General features: G+C 37.3%; 1 protein-coding gene and 1 pseudogene across 1 annotated transcript in view; one reads left to right on the plus strand and one right to left on the minus strand.

Moving 5' to 3' along the window:
• Window positions 1–16,231, plus strand: part of EFCAB5 (EF-hand calcium binding domain 5) — a 184,239-nt gene that overhangs the window by 2,351 nt on the left and 165,657 nt on the right. The gene's annotated exons all lie outside the window — the stretch shown is intronic.
• LOC114213976 (peptidyl-prolyl cis-trans isomerase A pseudogene) lies at window positions 5,817–6,337 on the minus strand (annotated as a pseudogene).

The raw sequence follows: 16,231 nt of genomic DNA on the forward strand, positions 1-16,231 counted from the left end.
GACTTAAAAAGACATGATTCATGCCTTTTCTTAATAGTAAGAGAAGTAGATTAGTGGTGAAGATATGTCTCATTTGCAGGCAGATATAGAAGATCTTTGTTAAACATAACTGGGGTGATAAAATCCTGGTCAAAATTAGGATTATAAAAAAAAATTGGAATTAGGGGCACCTGAGTGGCTCAGTTGGTTAAGCGACTGCCTTCGGCTCAGGTCATGATCCCAGGTTCCTGGAATCGAGCCCCATGTTGGGCTCCCTGCTCAGCAGGGGAGTCTGCTTTTCCCCCTACCCCTGCTCATGTGCTCTCTCTCACTCACTCTCTCTCTCTAAATAAATAAAATCTTTTTTAAAAATTGGAATTACAAAGTACCCAGATTCACATTAAGTTTATTTGTATCAGGAAGTTAATTTATTAATTTACAGAGGAAATAGCTCTTCCTGGTATATAACCTTTTAAGGAAACTAAGGTTTGGAAATTACTGGTGCATGTTCATTAATCACCATTAATTGAGAAAATATTGAGTATGTATTATATGCTACACACTGTTTTGAGAACAAAATAAAAGTCTATCTTTCAGGGGCTCAAAGCCTATTAGCAGGGAAAAACACACCAAATAATGACATAATGGCTTAGTGGCACTGCAGTTTCAGTCACCTTTGCTAGGCCCCCAAGGGGGATACATATACAGGAGAAGCCTAGATATGTACAAAGTGCTTTAGAAACTCAGAGGAAGAGGTCTGGGAAAATGCACAGTTTATGATACTGGCTTTCAGGCTTTGGTTGCAGAGCTAGATCACATGTGAGCATTCGAAATCTATGCTCTCCGTCCCATTTATACCTGTTCTTCCCTAGGCTCCACCCTGGTTCCTACTTGGTCTTCTGGTGATCTGAGGGAGGAAGTATCCACTTTTAATAGAGAAAAGACCCTAGATCCTCTTAGTATGTTAGTTGAATTTGAGAAGAGAGAGACTAAGAGCAGGATTCCCAAAAGAGGCAGCCGGGGACAGAAGTCCTCCTACTTCTAACACCTTTATTCTTCCCACCTGTGATAATGGAGGCCCACTTGTGCCATTGGAATTCTAACCCTTAACTTGTATCATCATTTCTTCAGGGGTGAAATCATAAGAGAACTTTTGAAATTCTTTTTTTTTTTTTAAAGACTTTATTTATTTATTTGACAGAGCGAGACACAGTGAGAGAGGGAACACAAGCAGGGGGAGTGGGAGAGGGAGAAGCAGGCTTCCTGCTGAGTAGGAAGCCCGATGTAGGGCTCGATCCCAGGACCCTGGGATCATGACGCGAGCCGGAGGCAGGCGCTTAACGACTGAGCCACCCAGGTGCCCCAGAACTTTTGAAATTCTTGAGATCCGTTGGTTCTTAAGCTTTGAGAACTTGATGAAAACTCTTAACTCTCCAGAAAGATATACTTGCACATTTCATACACTCACTGAAATCCATTGAGAGGCCGCCTCAGGTTAAGAATCCTGATCTGGTTTGCAACGACATGGATGGAATTAGAGGGTATTATGCTAAGCGAAGTAAGTCTACTGGAGAAAGACAATTATCATATGATCTCACTGATATGTGGAATTTGAGAAACAAAACAGATAATCATAGGGGAAGAAAGGAAAAAATAAAACAAGACGAAACCAGAGAGGGATCCAAACCATAAGATACTTTTAATCATAGGAAACAAACTAAAGGTTGCTGAAGGGGAGAGGGGTGGAGGAATGGGGTGACTAGGTGATGGACTTTAAGGCAGGCATGTGATGTAATGAGCACTGGGTATTAAATAAGAGTGATGAATCACAGACCTATACCTCTGAAACCAGTAATACATTATATGTTATTTAATTGAATTTAAATTTTTTAAATGTTTAAAAATAATAAAATATCAAAAAAAAAAGAATCCTGATCTGGGGCTAAAGCAGTGCTTTTCAACTCTTTTTCATATCATAACATCCATAGAAATGATATTTGTATCATTTATCACTGGGATAAACTAAAAGGGATTTGGATAAACTAAAGGGGATTTGGAGGCAACTATATGGGGCTTGTTGTAAAAAACTTTTTATATAATATAATGGGAAAAAAATAAACATTAAGGATGATATTAGGGCGCCTGGGTGGCTCAGTCGTTAAGCGTCTGCCTTCAGCTCAGGTCATGATCCCAGGGTCCTGGGATCGAGTCCCACATCGGGCTCCCTGCTCAGCAGGAGGCCTGCTTCTCCCTCTCCCACTCCCCCTGCTTGTGTTCCTGCTCTCGCTGTGTCTCTCTCTGTCAAATAAATAAATAAAACCTTTTTTTAAAAAAAAAAGGATGATATTAAATATTGAATTTGTATGAACTTCTGAATAGTCTTCTCAAAAATTAAATGAAAAACCTGAGATTGCTTCTATAAACATAATATTTTCTATGTAGGTTTTTAAAAGCATTATTACAATATTATTGACTACTCTCTTTGTTGTACCTTTCACCTCCATGACTTATTTATTTTATTACTGTGAATTTCTACCACTTAATCCCCTTCACCTATTTCACCTCAACCCCCACATCCCTCCCCTCTGGCAACCACCAGTTCGTTCTCTGTATTTATGAGTGTATTTCTGCTTTTTTTGGTTTGTTTTGTTTTTTGGATTCCACATGTAAGTGAAATCATATGTCTTTGTCTGACTTATTTCACGTAACATAATACTCTTCACGTACATCCATGTTGTTGCAAGTGGCAAGATTTCATTCTTTTTTATGACTAATATTCACATATATATATTCATATCTATCTATGTATCTATCTACCACATCTTCTTTATTCACCCGTCTATCAATGGATACTTGGGTTGCTAACATATCTTGGTTATTATAAATGCTGCAATAAACATAGGGGTGCATATATCTTTCCAAATTGGTGTTTTCTTTTTTTTTTTTTTTAGGTAAATACCCACTAGTAGGATTACTGGATCATATCGTAGTTCTATTTTTAATTTTTTGAGTGATCTCTATGCTATTTTCCACATTGGCTGCACCAATTTACATTCCCACCAACAGTACACAAGGGTTCCCTTTTCTCCACATCCTTGCCAACACTTGTTATTTCTTATCTTGATACTAGCCATTAAGACTGGTGTGAGACAATATTTCATTGTAGTTTTGATTGTCTTTCCCTGATGACTATTGATGTTGAGCATCTTTTCATGATTCTGTTAGCCATCTGTATGTCTTTGGAAAAATGTCTAGTCAGGTCCTCTGCCTATTTTTAATCGGATTATTATTTTTTTTTTAGTGTTGAGTTGTATAAGTTCTTTGTATAATTTAGATATTAACCTCTTTTTGGTCATATCATTTGCAAATATCTTCTCCCATTCAGTAGGCTGCATTTCTGGTTTGTTGATTTTTCCTTTGCTGTGCAAAAGCTTTTTATTTTGGTGTAGTCCCAATAGTTTATTTTTTATTTTGTTTCCCTTGTTTGATGAGGCATATCCATAAATATGTTGCTAAGGCCAAAGTCCATACTTATGTTTTCTTTTAGGAATTTTATAGTGTCAGGTCTCACATTTTGATCTTTGATCCATTTTGAGTTTATTTTTGTGTGTGGTATAAGAAAGTGGTCCAGTTTCATTCTTTTGCATGTAGCTGTCCAGTTTTCCCAGCACTATTTATTGAAAAGACTATCTTCATTGTATGTTCTTGCTTCCTTTGTCAAAGATTAATTGACCATATAAGTATGGGTCTATTTCCGGGCTCTCTATTTTGTTCTATTGTTCTATGTGTCTGTTTTTGTGCCAGTATTATCCTGTTTTGATTATTATAGCTTTATAGCATATTCTGGAATCTGAGATTGTGATACCTCCAGTGTTGCTCTTCTTTCTCAGGATTGCTTTGGCTATTCAGGGTCTTTTGTGGTTCCATACAAAATTGTAGGATTATTTGTTCAAGTTCTGTGAAAAATGCTATTGGTATTTTGATAGGGATTATGTCGAATCTGTAGATTGCTTTGGATAGTAGGGATATTTTAACAATACTCTTCCTATCCATGAATATGGTATATCTTTCCATTTGTTTGTGTTATCTTTAATTTCTTTCACTAGTGTCTTATATTATCCATATTTTAGGTCTTTCACCTTCTTGGTTAAATTTATTCCTAGTATTTTATTCTTTTTGGTGCAATGGGAGTGTATTTTAAATTTCTCTTTCTGCTACTTTGTTATTAGTCTATGGAAATGCAACAGGTTTCTGTATATTAAGTTTATACCCTGTATATATTACTGAAATAATTTATTACTTCTAATAAATGGTCGAGTCTTTAGGGTTTTTTATATAAAGTATCATGTCATCTGCAAATAGGGATAGTTTTACTTCTTCCTTACCAATTTGGATGCCTTTTATTTCTTTTTCTTGTCTGATGGCTGTGGCTAGGAATTCCAGTACTATGTTGAATAAAAATAGTGAGAGTGGACATCCTTATGTTGTTCCTGATCTTAAATGAAAAGCTTTCTGTTTTCACCATTAAGTCTGATATTAGCTGTGGGTTTTTTATTTATGGCCTTTATGATAGTGAGGTATGTTTCCTCTAAACCTACTTGGTTGAGAGTTTTTATCATGAATAGATTTTTGCATTTTATCAAATGCTTTTCTGCATCTATTGAGATGATCATAAGGTTTTTATCCTTCCTCTTGTTAATGTGATAAATCACATTGATTGGTTTGTGAATATTGAACCATCCTGGGGTAAATCCCACTTGACTGTGGTGAATGATCCTTTCAATGTACTGTTGAATTTGGTTTGTTAATTTTGTTGAGGATTTTTGCATCTATGTTCATTGGGGATGTTGGCCTACATAGTTTTCTTTTTTTGTAGTGTCTTTATATGGTTTTGGTATCAGGGTAATTCTGGCCTCATAGAATGAATTTGGAAGTTTTCCTTCCTCTTCTATTTTTGGAATAGTTTGAGTAGAATAGGTATTAACTCTTCTTTAAATGTTTGGTAGAATTTATTAGTGAAGCTATCCAGTCCTGCACTTGTTGGGAGTTTTTTGAGGACCTACTCAATTTCATTACTAGTAATCAGTCTTCAAATTTTCTATTTCTTCCTGATTCCATTTGGAAGATTGTATGTCTTGAGGAATTTATCCATTTCTTCTATGTTGTCCAATTTGTTGACATATAATTTTTCATAGTTTTCTTTTATAATCCTTTGTATTTCTGTGGTGTCAGTTCTTATTTCTCCTCTTTCATTTCTGATCTTATTTATTTGAGTCCTCCCTTTTTTTCTTGATGAGTCTGGATAAGTTTATCAATTCTGTTTATCTCTTCAAAGAACTAGTCATTGGTTTCATTGATCTTTCTATTGATTTTTTAAGTTTCTATTTCATTTATTTCCACTCTAGTCTTTATAATTTCCTTTCTTCTACTAACTTTGGGCTTTGTTTGTCCTTCTTTTTCTAGTTCCTTTAGGTGTAAGTTTACATCGTTGTTTTGAGATTTTTCTTGTGTCTTGAGGTGGATCAGTATCACTGTAAACTACCCTCTTAGAACTGCTTCTGCTGCATCCCAAAGATTTTGGACCATTTTGCTTCCATTTTCATTTGTTTCCATGTTTTTGTTGTTATTGTTGTTGTTTAGTTTTTATTTCATAATTATAAACTTAACTCTGCAATCCAGCTAGACTTTGAGGGGAGTAAGGAAAATATGGAACCCATAGAACTGCAGTGAGAGCACAAAGATTATAGGGTATTTGAAGCAGATGGGGGTGAAGGTGTACTTTTCTGAGCTACAGAAGGAATGGTTTGGTAGTTAAGATAAAACACAAGTCAAATTTATTAGATTTGTCCACAGTCAGCAATGGTGATCTTCTTGCTGGTCTTGCCATTCCTGGACCCAAAGTGCTCCATTGCTTCCATGATATTCATGCCCTCTTTCACCTTGCCAAAGACCACATGCTTGCCATCCAATCTCTCAATCTTAGCTGTGCAGATGAAAAACTGGACACCATTTGTATTGGGCCCAGCATTTGCCATGGACAAGATGCCAGGACCTGTGTGCTTCAGGATGAAATTCTCATCATCAAATTTCTCCCCATAGATGGACTCGCCACCAGTGCCATTATGGCCTGTGAAGTCACCACCCTGGCACATATATCCCAGAATAATCCTGTGAAAACTGGAAACCTTATTATCAAATCCTTTCTCCCCAGTGATCAGAGCAGGAAGGTTCTTTGCTGTTTTTGGAACTTTGTCTGCAAACAGCTCAAAGGAGGTGTGGCCCAAGGGCTTGCCATTCATGGCAATGTTGAAGAACATGGTGGGGTTGACCATGACTGGCGGCGTGGGCAGCTCTGGGGTGGTGGCATATGCAAGGCTGTGTCCATGTACTTTTTGATTTCCTCTTTGATATCTTTGTTGACTATTGGTTGTTTAGTAGCATGTTGTTTAGCCTTAATGTGTTTGTGTTTTTTCCATTTTTTTCCTTGTAATTTTTTCTAGTTTCATACTGTTGTGGTCAGAAAAGATGCTTGATATGATTTCAGTCTGCTTAAATTTATTGAGACGTGTTTTGTGGACTAACATGTGATCTATCCTGGAGAATATTCCATGTGCACTTGAAAAGAAAGTCTATAATGCTATTATGGGATAGAATGTTATATATATAGATATATATATATATCTATATATATATCTGTTTATCCATCTGGTCTAATGGGTTATTCAAAGCCACTCCTTCCTTATTGATTTTCTGTCTGGATGATGTATTCATTGATGTACGTGGCATATTTAAGTCCCCTACTATTATTGTATTACTGTCAACTTCTCCCTTTATATCTATTAATATTTTTCTTTATGTATTTAGGTGCTCCTATGTTGGGTGCATAGATATTTACAATGTTGATCTTGCTGGATTGACTCCCTTATCATTATGTAATGCCCTCTTTTTCTCTGGTTACAGTCTTTGTTTTAAAGTCTATTTTGTCTGATACAAATATTGCTACCCTGGCTTTTTTTTTTTTTCTCACTTCTATTTGCATGGAACATCAATTATCCTTATCCCTTCACTTTCGGTCTGTATGTGTCTTTAAGTCTGAATTGAGTCTCATAGACAGCATATGGATGCATTTTGTTTTTTTGTTCATTAAGTCACCTGATGTCTTTTGATTGGAGCATTTACATTTAAAGTAATTATTGATAGGTATGTGCTTATTGCAGTTTGTTGTTTTGTGGTTGTTTTTGTAGTTCTTCTTTGTTCCTTTCTTTTTCTCTTGCTCTCTTCCCTTCTGGCTTGATGGCTTTCTCAGATTTTTTTCTTTTTCTTTTTTGTATATCTGTTTTAAGTTTTTTATTTGTGGTTACTATGAGGTTCATATATAACATATGTGTAGAGGCAGTCTGTATTAAGTTGATGGTCACTTAAGTTAACATATGTGCTGAAGAACATGTTCTAAAGGCACTAAATTTTACTCCCCCTCCATGTTTTATGTATGTGATATTATATTTTACATTTTTATTTTGTGTATCCCTTGACTAATTTTTATAGATATAATTGATTTTACTGTTTTTGTGTTTTAACCTCCTTACTGGCTTTGTAAATGATTAATCTACTACTTTACTGTATGTTTGCTTTTACCAGTGAAGTTTTTTCATAGTTTTCTTCTAGTTATGTTCTTTTCTTTCCATTTAAAGAAGTCCCTTTAGGGGCTCCTGGGTGGCTCAGTTGGTTAAGTGTCCGACTCATGGTTTTGGCTCAGGTCATGGTCTCCAGGTTATGAGACCAAACCCCATGTTGGGCTCCTCGCTAGGTATGGAGCCTGGTTGGGATTCTCTCTCTTCCTCTCTCTCTGCCCTTCCTGAGCCCCCCTCACACACTCTCGCTCTCTTAAAAAAAAATAATTCCCTTTAAACAAAGAACAGAAGAAACAAAAAAAGGAATTCCCATTAACAGTTCAGGTCATCATTCAGAATTTAGGAAGAGGTCAAGAGCTTCCCGGATAAACAAAAGTTAAAGGAGTTCATCACCACTAAACCAGTCTTATAAGAAATGTAGAGTTTTGTGATTGAAATGACTGCTTATAATTCCTGAACAAGACAATTTAACAATGATCACTTGGTAGTAATTTTTGATGAGAATATAATTCATGCAACTAGGTGATAAATTTAAAACAATTTTCACAACAATTAAAAACTTACAAGTATAAATTATATTTGACTCTAACAGCTCTTACTCTTTCCCACCGGCAAATGTAATGTGGCAATATCTTATGATTACATGACTGGATTTAGAATATCCAAATATATTTTCATATCAAGTATATATTACAAAATAATGATGAAGCTCTAATTTGCTGAGTATGACTATGTTATTACAATGAAAATTCTGCAGCTAACTTGGATGTAACTAAAAGGACACATCAGCCATAAACAAAGGGAATAATTCAATATATATGAAGAGAGAGATTGGGAGCTGAGTCCATAAGGAGTATCTGGCAGGTCTCCCTGCCTTTCCTGGCCATACCTTGGGCTGTGAGTCCTGCCCCTTGGTTACCTGGAACATGCAGGTAGCTCTAAGGCTCAATGTTTATGACAAGCAGCAATACTCACTGCAACTGGCTTTGGAAAGTATTGCCCTGGTAGTAGAATACTCCTTGGCTTTGCTTCTTTATTAAAGAATAGTTGCTTTAATAAAGCAAGTTCTTCATTGTGCTTGCCTCCTTTGGGACCATGGGGACACTAGGATGGATCATCAGGCTCTGACTACTTTGGGCTACTCTCCGAGAGTCCTTAGAACAAATTGCTTCTGGCCAGGGGTGAATTATGTATAGGCACCAACCCCTCCAGTCATTTCAGGCCACTTAGAGCTGAATAGATAACTATCTTGCAGTACATCTGTAACTCATTTATTATACACTAAATGAAGTATATCACTTAGAAGACTATGGTTTATATAGCTAAACTTGTTAAAATGGGGGGGGAAGAAATCATAGTTTCTGTTTTTAATAATCCAAATCCATTTGAAATGACTAATTACAAAGTGATATAGCTATAAGTTAATTAGTACAGATGGAATATATAACAGCTGGAGTATGATTGAATCATATATTACCTTCACCTGGGTGTAATTTTTAATAAAATTTACTTTTACTTCTTTTACTAACTTTAATAGTCAGTGTCCAGATAGGAAATAGAAATCACACCAGTTATTTGAATAGAGACTTTAACAAGCACTGTTGATTAGATATAAAGTTAAGTAGATGATTGCAAAGCTGAAAAGAGACATCTAAAGTATGATAGAGAAAGCAACTGTTACTGCCTCTAGAGCTGGGGGGAAAAAAGAAGCAAAGGAAGCCATCAAAAAAAACCCAAAAAACCAGGAAATCTTGCCATTTGCAATGATGTGGATGGAACTAGAGGGTATTATGCTAAACGAAGTAAGTCAATCAGAGAAAGATATGTATCATATGATCTCACTGATATGAGGAATTCTTAATCTCAGGAAACAAACTGAGGGTTGCTGGAGTGGTGGGGGGTGGGAGGGATGGGGTGGCTGGGTGATAGACATTGGGGAGGGTATGTGTCATGGTGAGCGCTGTGAATTGTGTAAGACTGTTGACTCACAGATCTGTACCTCTGAAACAAATAATACATTATATGTTAAAAAAAGAGAGAGAGAGAGAGAGAAGATAGTAGGAAGGGAAAAATGAAGGGGGAAAATCGGAGGGGGAGACGAACCATGAGAGACTATGGACTCTGAGAAACAAACTGAGGGTTCTAGAGGGGAGGGGGGTGGGGGGATAGGTCAGCCTGGTGATGGGTATTAAAGAGGGCACATTCTGCGTGGAGCACTGGGTGTTATGCACAAGCAATGAATCATGGAACACTACATCAAGAACTAATGATGTAATGTATGGTGATTAACATAGCATAATAAAATTTAAAAAAAAGAAGCAAAGGAAAAAATGTACAAACTTAGAGGAGTGACCCCCACAGAGCTGAAACTCAGATCTCCGAGAAGACGCTGCTCAGGTGGTGTTGGTGTCTCTGAACTTAGAGGAGGGACTCCACAGGACCCAGACCTCTAAGGCAGGAACACTGACTGGCTGGTGTTGGTGTCTTTGAGTCGATGACATGTGTAGAACTGTAGAAAAACTACAAACTGGATCCAGTTGTTGCTATAGAAAGGACCTGCTGCTACCAGGATAAAGAAGCATTGCAGAGGTAAAGCATACAGGAACCAAAAGTTCACGGGAAGCAGTCTTGAGGTAGACAGGAAGGAACAATTCTATTGTCCTTCTCCAGTCTTGGGGTCTCCCTCTGGTACCACCAGTTAGAAGAGCTTAACAGAACCAGCTGGCAAGCAAAGAAATGTGGTTTTCAGAGTCCCAACTTCAGCATCAAAGAAGAATACAAAAGGGTGAGTTTAGAGCTGAGATAATAATGTAGTAATTAGCACTTGACTGATATGGAAATTGATACCAGAAATGGAGGTTATCTTTCATCCTCTAGTTTGCATATATTTTATGAAGACGGTTAAAGACCTTGCTACTTCCTGCACCCCACATCCAATGACTGTAATGTCATCAGTGTGCTGGACCAACTCAGTGCTGATTGGAAGGTCAAGATGCTCAATATCTCTGTGGACTACATTATGGTAGAGAGCAGGAGAACCGACATAGCCCTGGGGCAAGACAGTGAAGTTATATTGTTGGCCTGCCAAGTAAAAACCAATAGCTGCTGGTGTTCTCTCCCAATTTGTATGGAGAAATAAGCATTTGTTGGGTCAATAGCTGCATACCAGGTGGCAGAGATTGTGTTGATTTGCTCCAGTAAAGATATTACATATGGAAGGCAGCTGGAGACATCACCTGACTAAATTTATAATTCTCTACAATCATTCTCCAAAATCCATCCAAACAGGCGAATTAAATTGGCATGAGATAGGTTTCATCACTCCCTGCTTCTTTCAAATCTTTATTGGTGTTACTAATCTCTGTAATTGCCCATTCTGCCATCCCACGAAGGCAATAATTTTTGTTTACTCTCCTGGTATATATGTATGCGGGGGAGGGGAGTTCCCAAGGGCTACAACTTGGACTTTCATACTATAAGGCCCCTTATTTCAGGATCAGAGAGCCAATATGGAAATTCTGCCAGTTACCATGTATCTATTCCAATTATACATCCAGGAACTGACCAAATCACTATAGAGTGGTTCTATAGATTTACTTAATCTACTGTGATTCAAACTTAAGACTCAGTTTCTTAGGGGGTGGGAGAGTGGGGAATGAGTTAAATAGGTGATGGGGATTAAAGAGTGCACTTGTGATGCACAGGGTGATGTATGGAATTGTTGAATCACTATATTGTACACTGGAAACCAATATCACACTGAATGCTAACTGGAATTAAAAACTTTAAAAAAATAAAGGGAAGGTGCAAGGACTAAGCTCTGGGAGCACTCCAATATTAAGAACTCTGAGAAAAGAAGAATAACCAACAAGAGAAACATAAAAAAACAACTAGGGAAGTGGGAGAAAAACTCAGATATTGTTATCCTGGAAGCCAAGTGAAGAAAGTACAGGTTTCCCCCACTTTCCCCCACTATCTGAAAGTACAACGTTCTTGTGAGACTGTCTATAAGCCAGACTGACATAAAGCAAAGAAGCAATTACCATTAATTTATATGGAAAATTCTTTTGAGTATTCCTAGACCCAAAAAATCAAATCTCTTAGGCTTTTCTGATTTCTTAGGACACATCTTGCTAATGGATGCACCAAAATACATCGAGATAAAGCACAGATGCTCAGACACAGTTCAAAGCTACAGTTGCTGAATGCTGAGCTACTGAGTGTGGTTCCTGGGGAAGGAGCTCAGGGTGTATGCTGTCTCTACAATGGCTTGCTGTGAAACAAATGCTGAATGCTATTTTTACTTTTTTGCCTTTCTTTGTAAAAGCAAAAATCCTCTTCAGATTTCTTTCCCTGAGGGAAACCAGATGGTGGTCAAGGCATCATCAAGATTAACGCTCAGTTATGACCTCAAGACCTACCTCACCAATATCCCAGTTCAGCTGTGTTCAGGCTTTTCATCACCACCGGCAGAAATGGTGCTAATCTTAAAGGATCCTGTACCCCAAGTCAGGCCTTGGCCATTACAACAATACTTCTTCATGAGACCCTCATTTTGTGCCATGTGCAGTTCAGTAATACTTTGCTAGACATCCCAGCAAGCAAAGTCTTCCATGTCCATGCAGGTGTCAGCATGGGGAAAGATCAGTGTGAAGATTCACATGTCCTCCAAAAGTTCCTGGGTTCTCACCAGACCATCCTTCTTACCCTCTTTGTGGTGCCGTTGTCAACAGCTTTGTTTTTCTAGCATACAGTGCCTTCGTAAGATACAGACAATTCCAGTTGTTTATGTACCAACCGTAGGAATACCACAGCCAGATTCTTATACCTCCACGCATTCCTCCCCACCCATTCATGATTCCCCAGCCCCCACCAGCCTAAAGTCAGCTACAACAGTGGCTATGGAGTATAAGGCACTAACCTCCACTTGAACAGGTCCCCTTGACTATGGAAGACTGGAGATTTCTAGCCCTAAACCTGGAGCCTAGCAGCAACCTCTACACTCATAAGCCCCTAAGCATGTCTTCTGAGAACTGTAAACAAAGGATCGCAAGCTGTTCCATTAAAAAAAAAAAAGACTCAATTTCTCACCTGTCTACCACAAGCCGACACTTAAACAGGTGGACTGAAGTGGCACTTGTTCCTAGGAATTAACATCGATGTAGTGCCAGTGTTTAGAAATCCCTGAAAAACCTGAATATTTCTTTTCCCCTGGCACATAGTCATTTTAGGAGATGGCCACAGGTCGTGTTGCGAAGACTCGGAAGAAGATTTTCAGTATATACTTATGGTAGTGCTGCAGTATCCTCCTTTAAGGAGATCCAACCTTGCTTTCATTTATGGGGCTTAGGCCTAGAAACTGGTGAGAGGTCAGAACTCTCCACCATGGTAACTAGAGTCATATTTTTGGCCACCATGTGTGGATTTTTTATATTATGTATAGATAACCATTTCAGTAGGCTGGCCATCTATTTTATTCCTAGGACCACCATAATCACTTAGCCGCAAAGATTGCTGAGAGTCAAAAAAACATGTGATTACCACTATATTTCTACTTCTCCTTTATAGTAAATGTGCCTACTTTGTCTTTGGTGGTTAAACACTAATATTTGGACTCTGCTACTCTGAAATGGGTCATCGCACCTGCTTAACCTACAGAAGAAAGCCACTATAGAGCTTTTCAAGGATGTAAGTATTCCCATCACTAATATACTTTTCAATGCTTTAGTAAAGGGATCTCCCCAGAATCCTTTCAGAGGATTGGCATCACTTCCAGCTGTAGATGCTATAACCTTAAGTCCTTAATTTCTGTTAAGTGTACCCATATTAACAAATTCTAACAACTCAGCATTATATTCTGTGTTCCTTTCTTTAACTCCCTTAATAATATACTCTCACACATTCCCTGGGTTTATGCCACTATATATGCAAATCGTGAAAATCCTTTGCTGTAAAAACTATTTTTCCTGGTCAGACTTTGTATTTGCCCTGCTGGAGCATTTTAACATCTGATTTTAGTTATGAGTCTCCTAGAAGTAAGAGGTGGTTGTGATGAGTCTTAAGGAAAATGGGCATCTCCTAGTAAGGCAATTCCCCCAGATGAGATTATTGCAAGGTTTTCAATTTAGTGAAGGCTAGTCTCCACAAATACAGGAAGACAAATCGCCTCCATTGGCAAGAGAGACTCCAGGTGACTCAGAAGTTTGAGATTATTAGTCTCCTAGTCCCACTAAATGTTGGAAATTTGGAATGAGGTCCTTCTTCCCAATCAGTGCCCCAATTTTCACAAGAGTAATTTAGCTGGGAAGTGAATTCAATTAATCCTATAATTCTGCAACCCCATAATTCTTGATAAATTGACCCCTTTATCATTGTATAATGACTTTCTTTGTCTCTTGTTGCAGCTTTTGGTTTAAAGTCTATTTCAAAGTCTGATGTAAGTATAGCTACCTCTGCTCTAATTTGGTTTCACTTGCATGTACTCTCTTTTTCTATCCCTTCACTTTGAGCCTATGTGTGTCCTTAAAGCTGATGTGAGTCTCTTGTTTAGGCAGCATATAGTTGTGTCTTGTTTTTTCACCCATCCAGTCACTGTATGCATTTTGACAGAGAATTTAATCCATATACATTTCGAGTAATTATCAATAGGGAAGAACTTAGTAATATCATCTTGTTAATGGTTTTCTGGCTGTTTCATAATTCCTTTGTGCTTTCTTCCTCTCTTACTGCCTTCCTTTGTGAATTGATGATTTTTCATAGTGGTATGCTTTGATGCCATTCTTTTTATCTTTTGTGCATCTACTGTAGGTTTTTGCTTTGTGGTTACCATGAAACATTGATTATAATAATTATTTTAAGTTGATAACAATTTAATTTCAACTACATACAAAAGCTCTACCTTTTTACCCTCCCATTTTGTTTTTGATGCCACAATTTACATCTTTTTATATTGTATATCCATTAGCAAATTTTGTAGCTATAGTTATTTTTAATACTTATGTCCTTTGACCTTTATGCTAGAATTAACTGATTAATACCCACTACCATATTACAGTGTTGAAGTGTTCTGAATTCGACTATATAGTTATATTTATCAGTATGTTTTATATTTTCGTATGTTTTTCTGTTACTAATTGGTGTCCCTTTGTGCCAGCTTGAAGAACTCCTTTCACATTTCTTGTAAGGCAGCTTTTGTTTGTCTGGGAAAGACTGTCTCTCTTTCATTTCTGAGGAGAATTTTGCCAGGCAGGGTATTGATTACTTTAAATATATCACCCCACTTTCTCCTGGCCTGTGAGGTTTCTGATAAGAAATTCACTGATAGTCTTATGGGATTCCCTTGTAAGTGACATACTTCTTTTCTATTGCTGCTTTCAAGATTTATCATTGTCTTTGGGTTTTGACAGTGTGTTATTACAATGTGTCCAGGGGAAGATGTCTTTTGGTTGACTTTGTTTGCAGACCTATGAACTTCATGAACTTGGATGTGCAAATATCTCCCCAGATTTGGGAAGTTCTCAGATATATTTTTTAAAATAAGCTCTCTGCCCCTTTCTCTCTCTCCTTAGACTCTCATAATACATAGTTTCTCTTAATGGTGTCCCATCAATCCCATAGGTTTTCTTCATTTACCTTCATTTTTTTCCCTTTGCTTTTCTCTGACTGGATCATTTCAAATGATCTGTGTTCCTACTTAGTATTTACCCCCCCCAAAAATGAAAATGCTAATTTGAAAAGATACATGCACTCCCATGTTTATTGCAGCATTATCTACAATTACCAAGATGTGAAAACAACCCAGTGTCCATCAATAGATGAATGGATGAAGATGTCACTCTCTCTCTTTTGCTCTCTCTCTCTCTCTCTCTCTCACACACACACACACGGGAATATTACTCAGCCATAAAAAAAGAATGAGATCTTGTCATTTGTGACAACATGGATGGACCCAGAGGGTATGCTAAATGAGATAAGTCAGAGAAAGACAGATACCACATGATTTTACTTATATGTAGAATCTATAAAAACAAAATAAATAAACAAAAAGCAAAAACAAACTCATAAATACAGAGAACAAAGAGATGGTTGTCACAGGAGAGAGAATTGAGGGATAAGCAAAATGGAAGGTAATGGGAGACACAGGCTTCCAGCTATGGAATGAATAAGTCACAGGGATAAAAAGTACAGCATAGGGAATATAGTCAATGGTATTATAACAGCATTACATGGTGACAGTTGATAGCTACACCTGTGGTGAGCATAGCATAGTGTATAGATTTGTCAAATCACTATGTTGTACACCTGAAACTAATGTAACATTGTATATCAACTATACTTCAATAATAATAATAATAATGAATCTGTGTTCATATTCGCCGTTCTTTCTTCTGCTTGATCTAGTCTGCTATTGAAACTCTTCATTGAATTCATTTCAGTCCTTGTATTCTCCAGCTCTAAAATTTCTGGTGTTCCTTTTTATGTTTTTCTCTTTGTGGAACTTATCATTTCATTCTTTTATTATTTTCCTTATTTTATCAAACTGTTTATCTCTGTTCTCTTGTAGCATTCTGAGCATCTTTAAAACAATTATTTTGAATTCTTTCTTGGGTAATTTATGAATC

Source organism: Eumetopias jubatus, unplaced genomic scaffold (assembly GCF_037043125.1).
Source record: "Eumetopias jubatus isolate StellerSeaLion01/CBP00866 unplaced genomic scaffold, mEumJub1_p1.0 scaffold_10, whole genome shotgun sequence".
Lineage (NCBI taxonomy): Eukaryota > Metazoa > Chordata > Mammalia > Carnivora > Otariidae > Eumetopias > Eumetopias jubatus.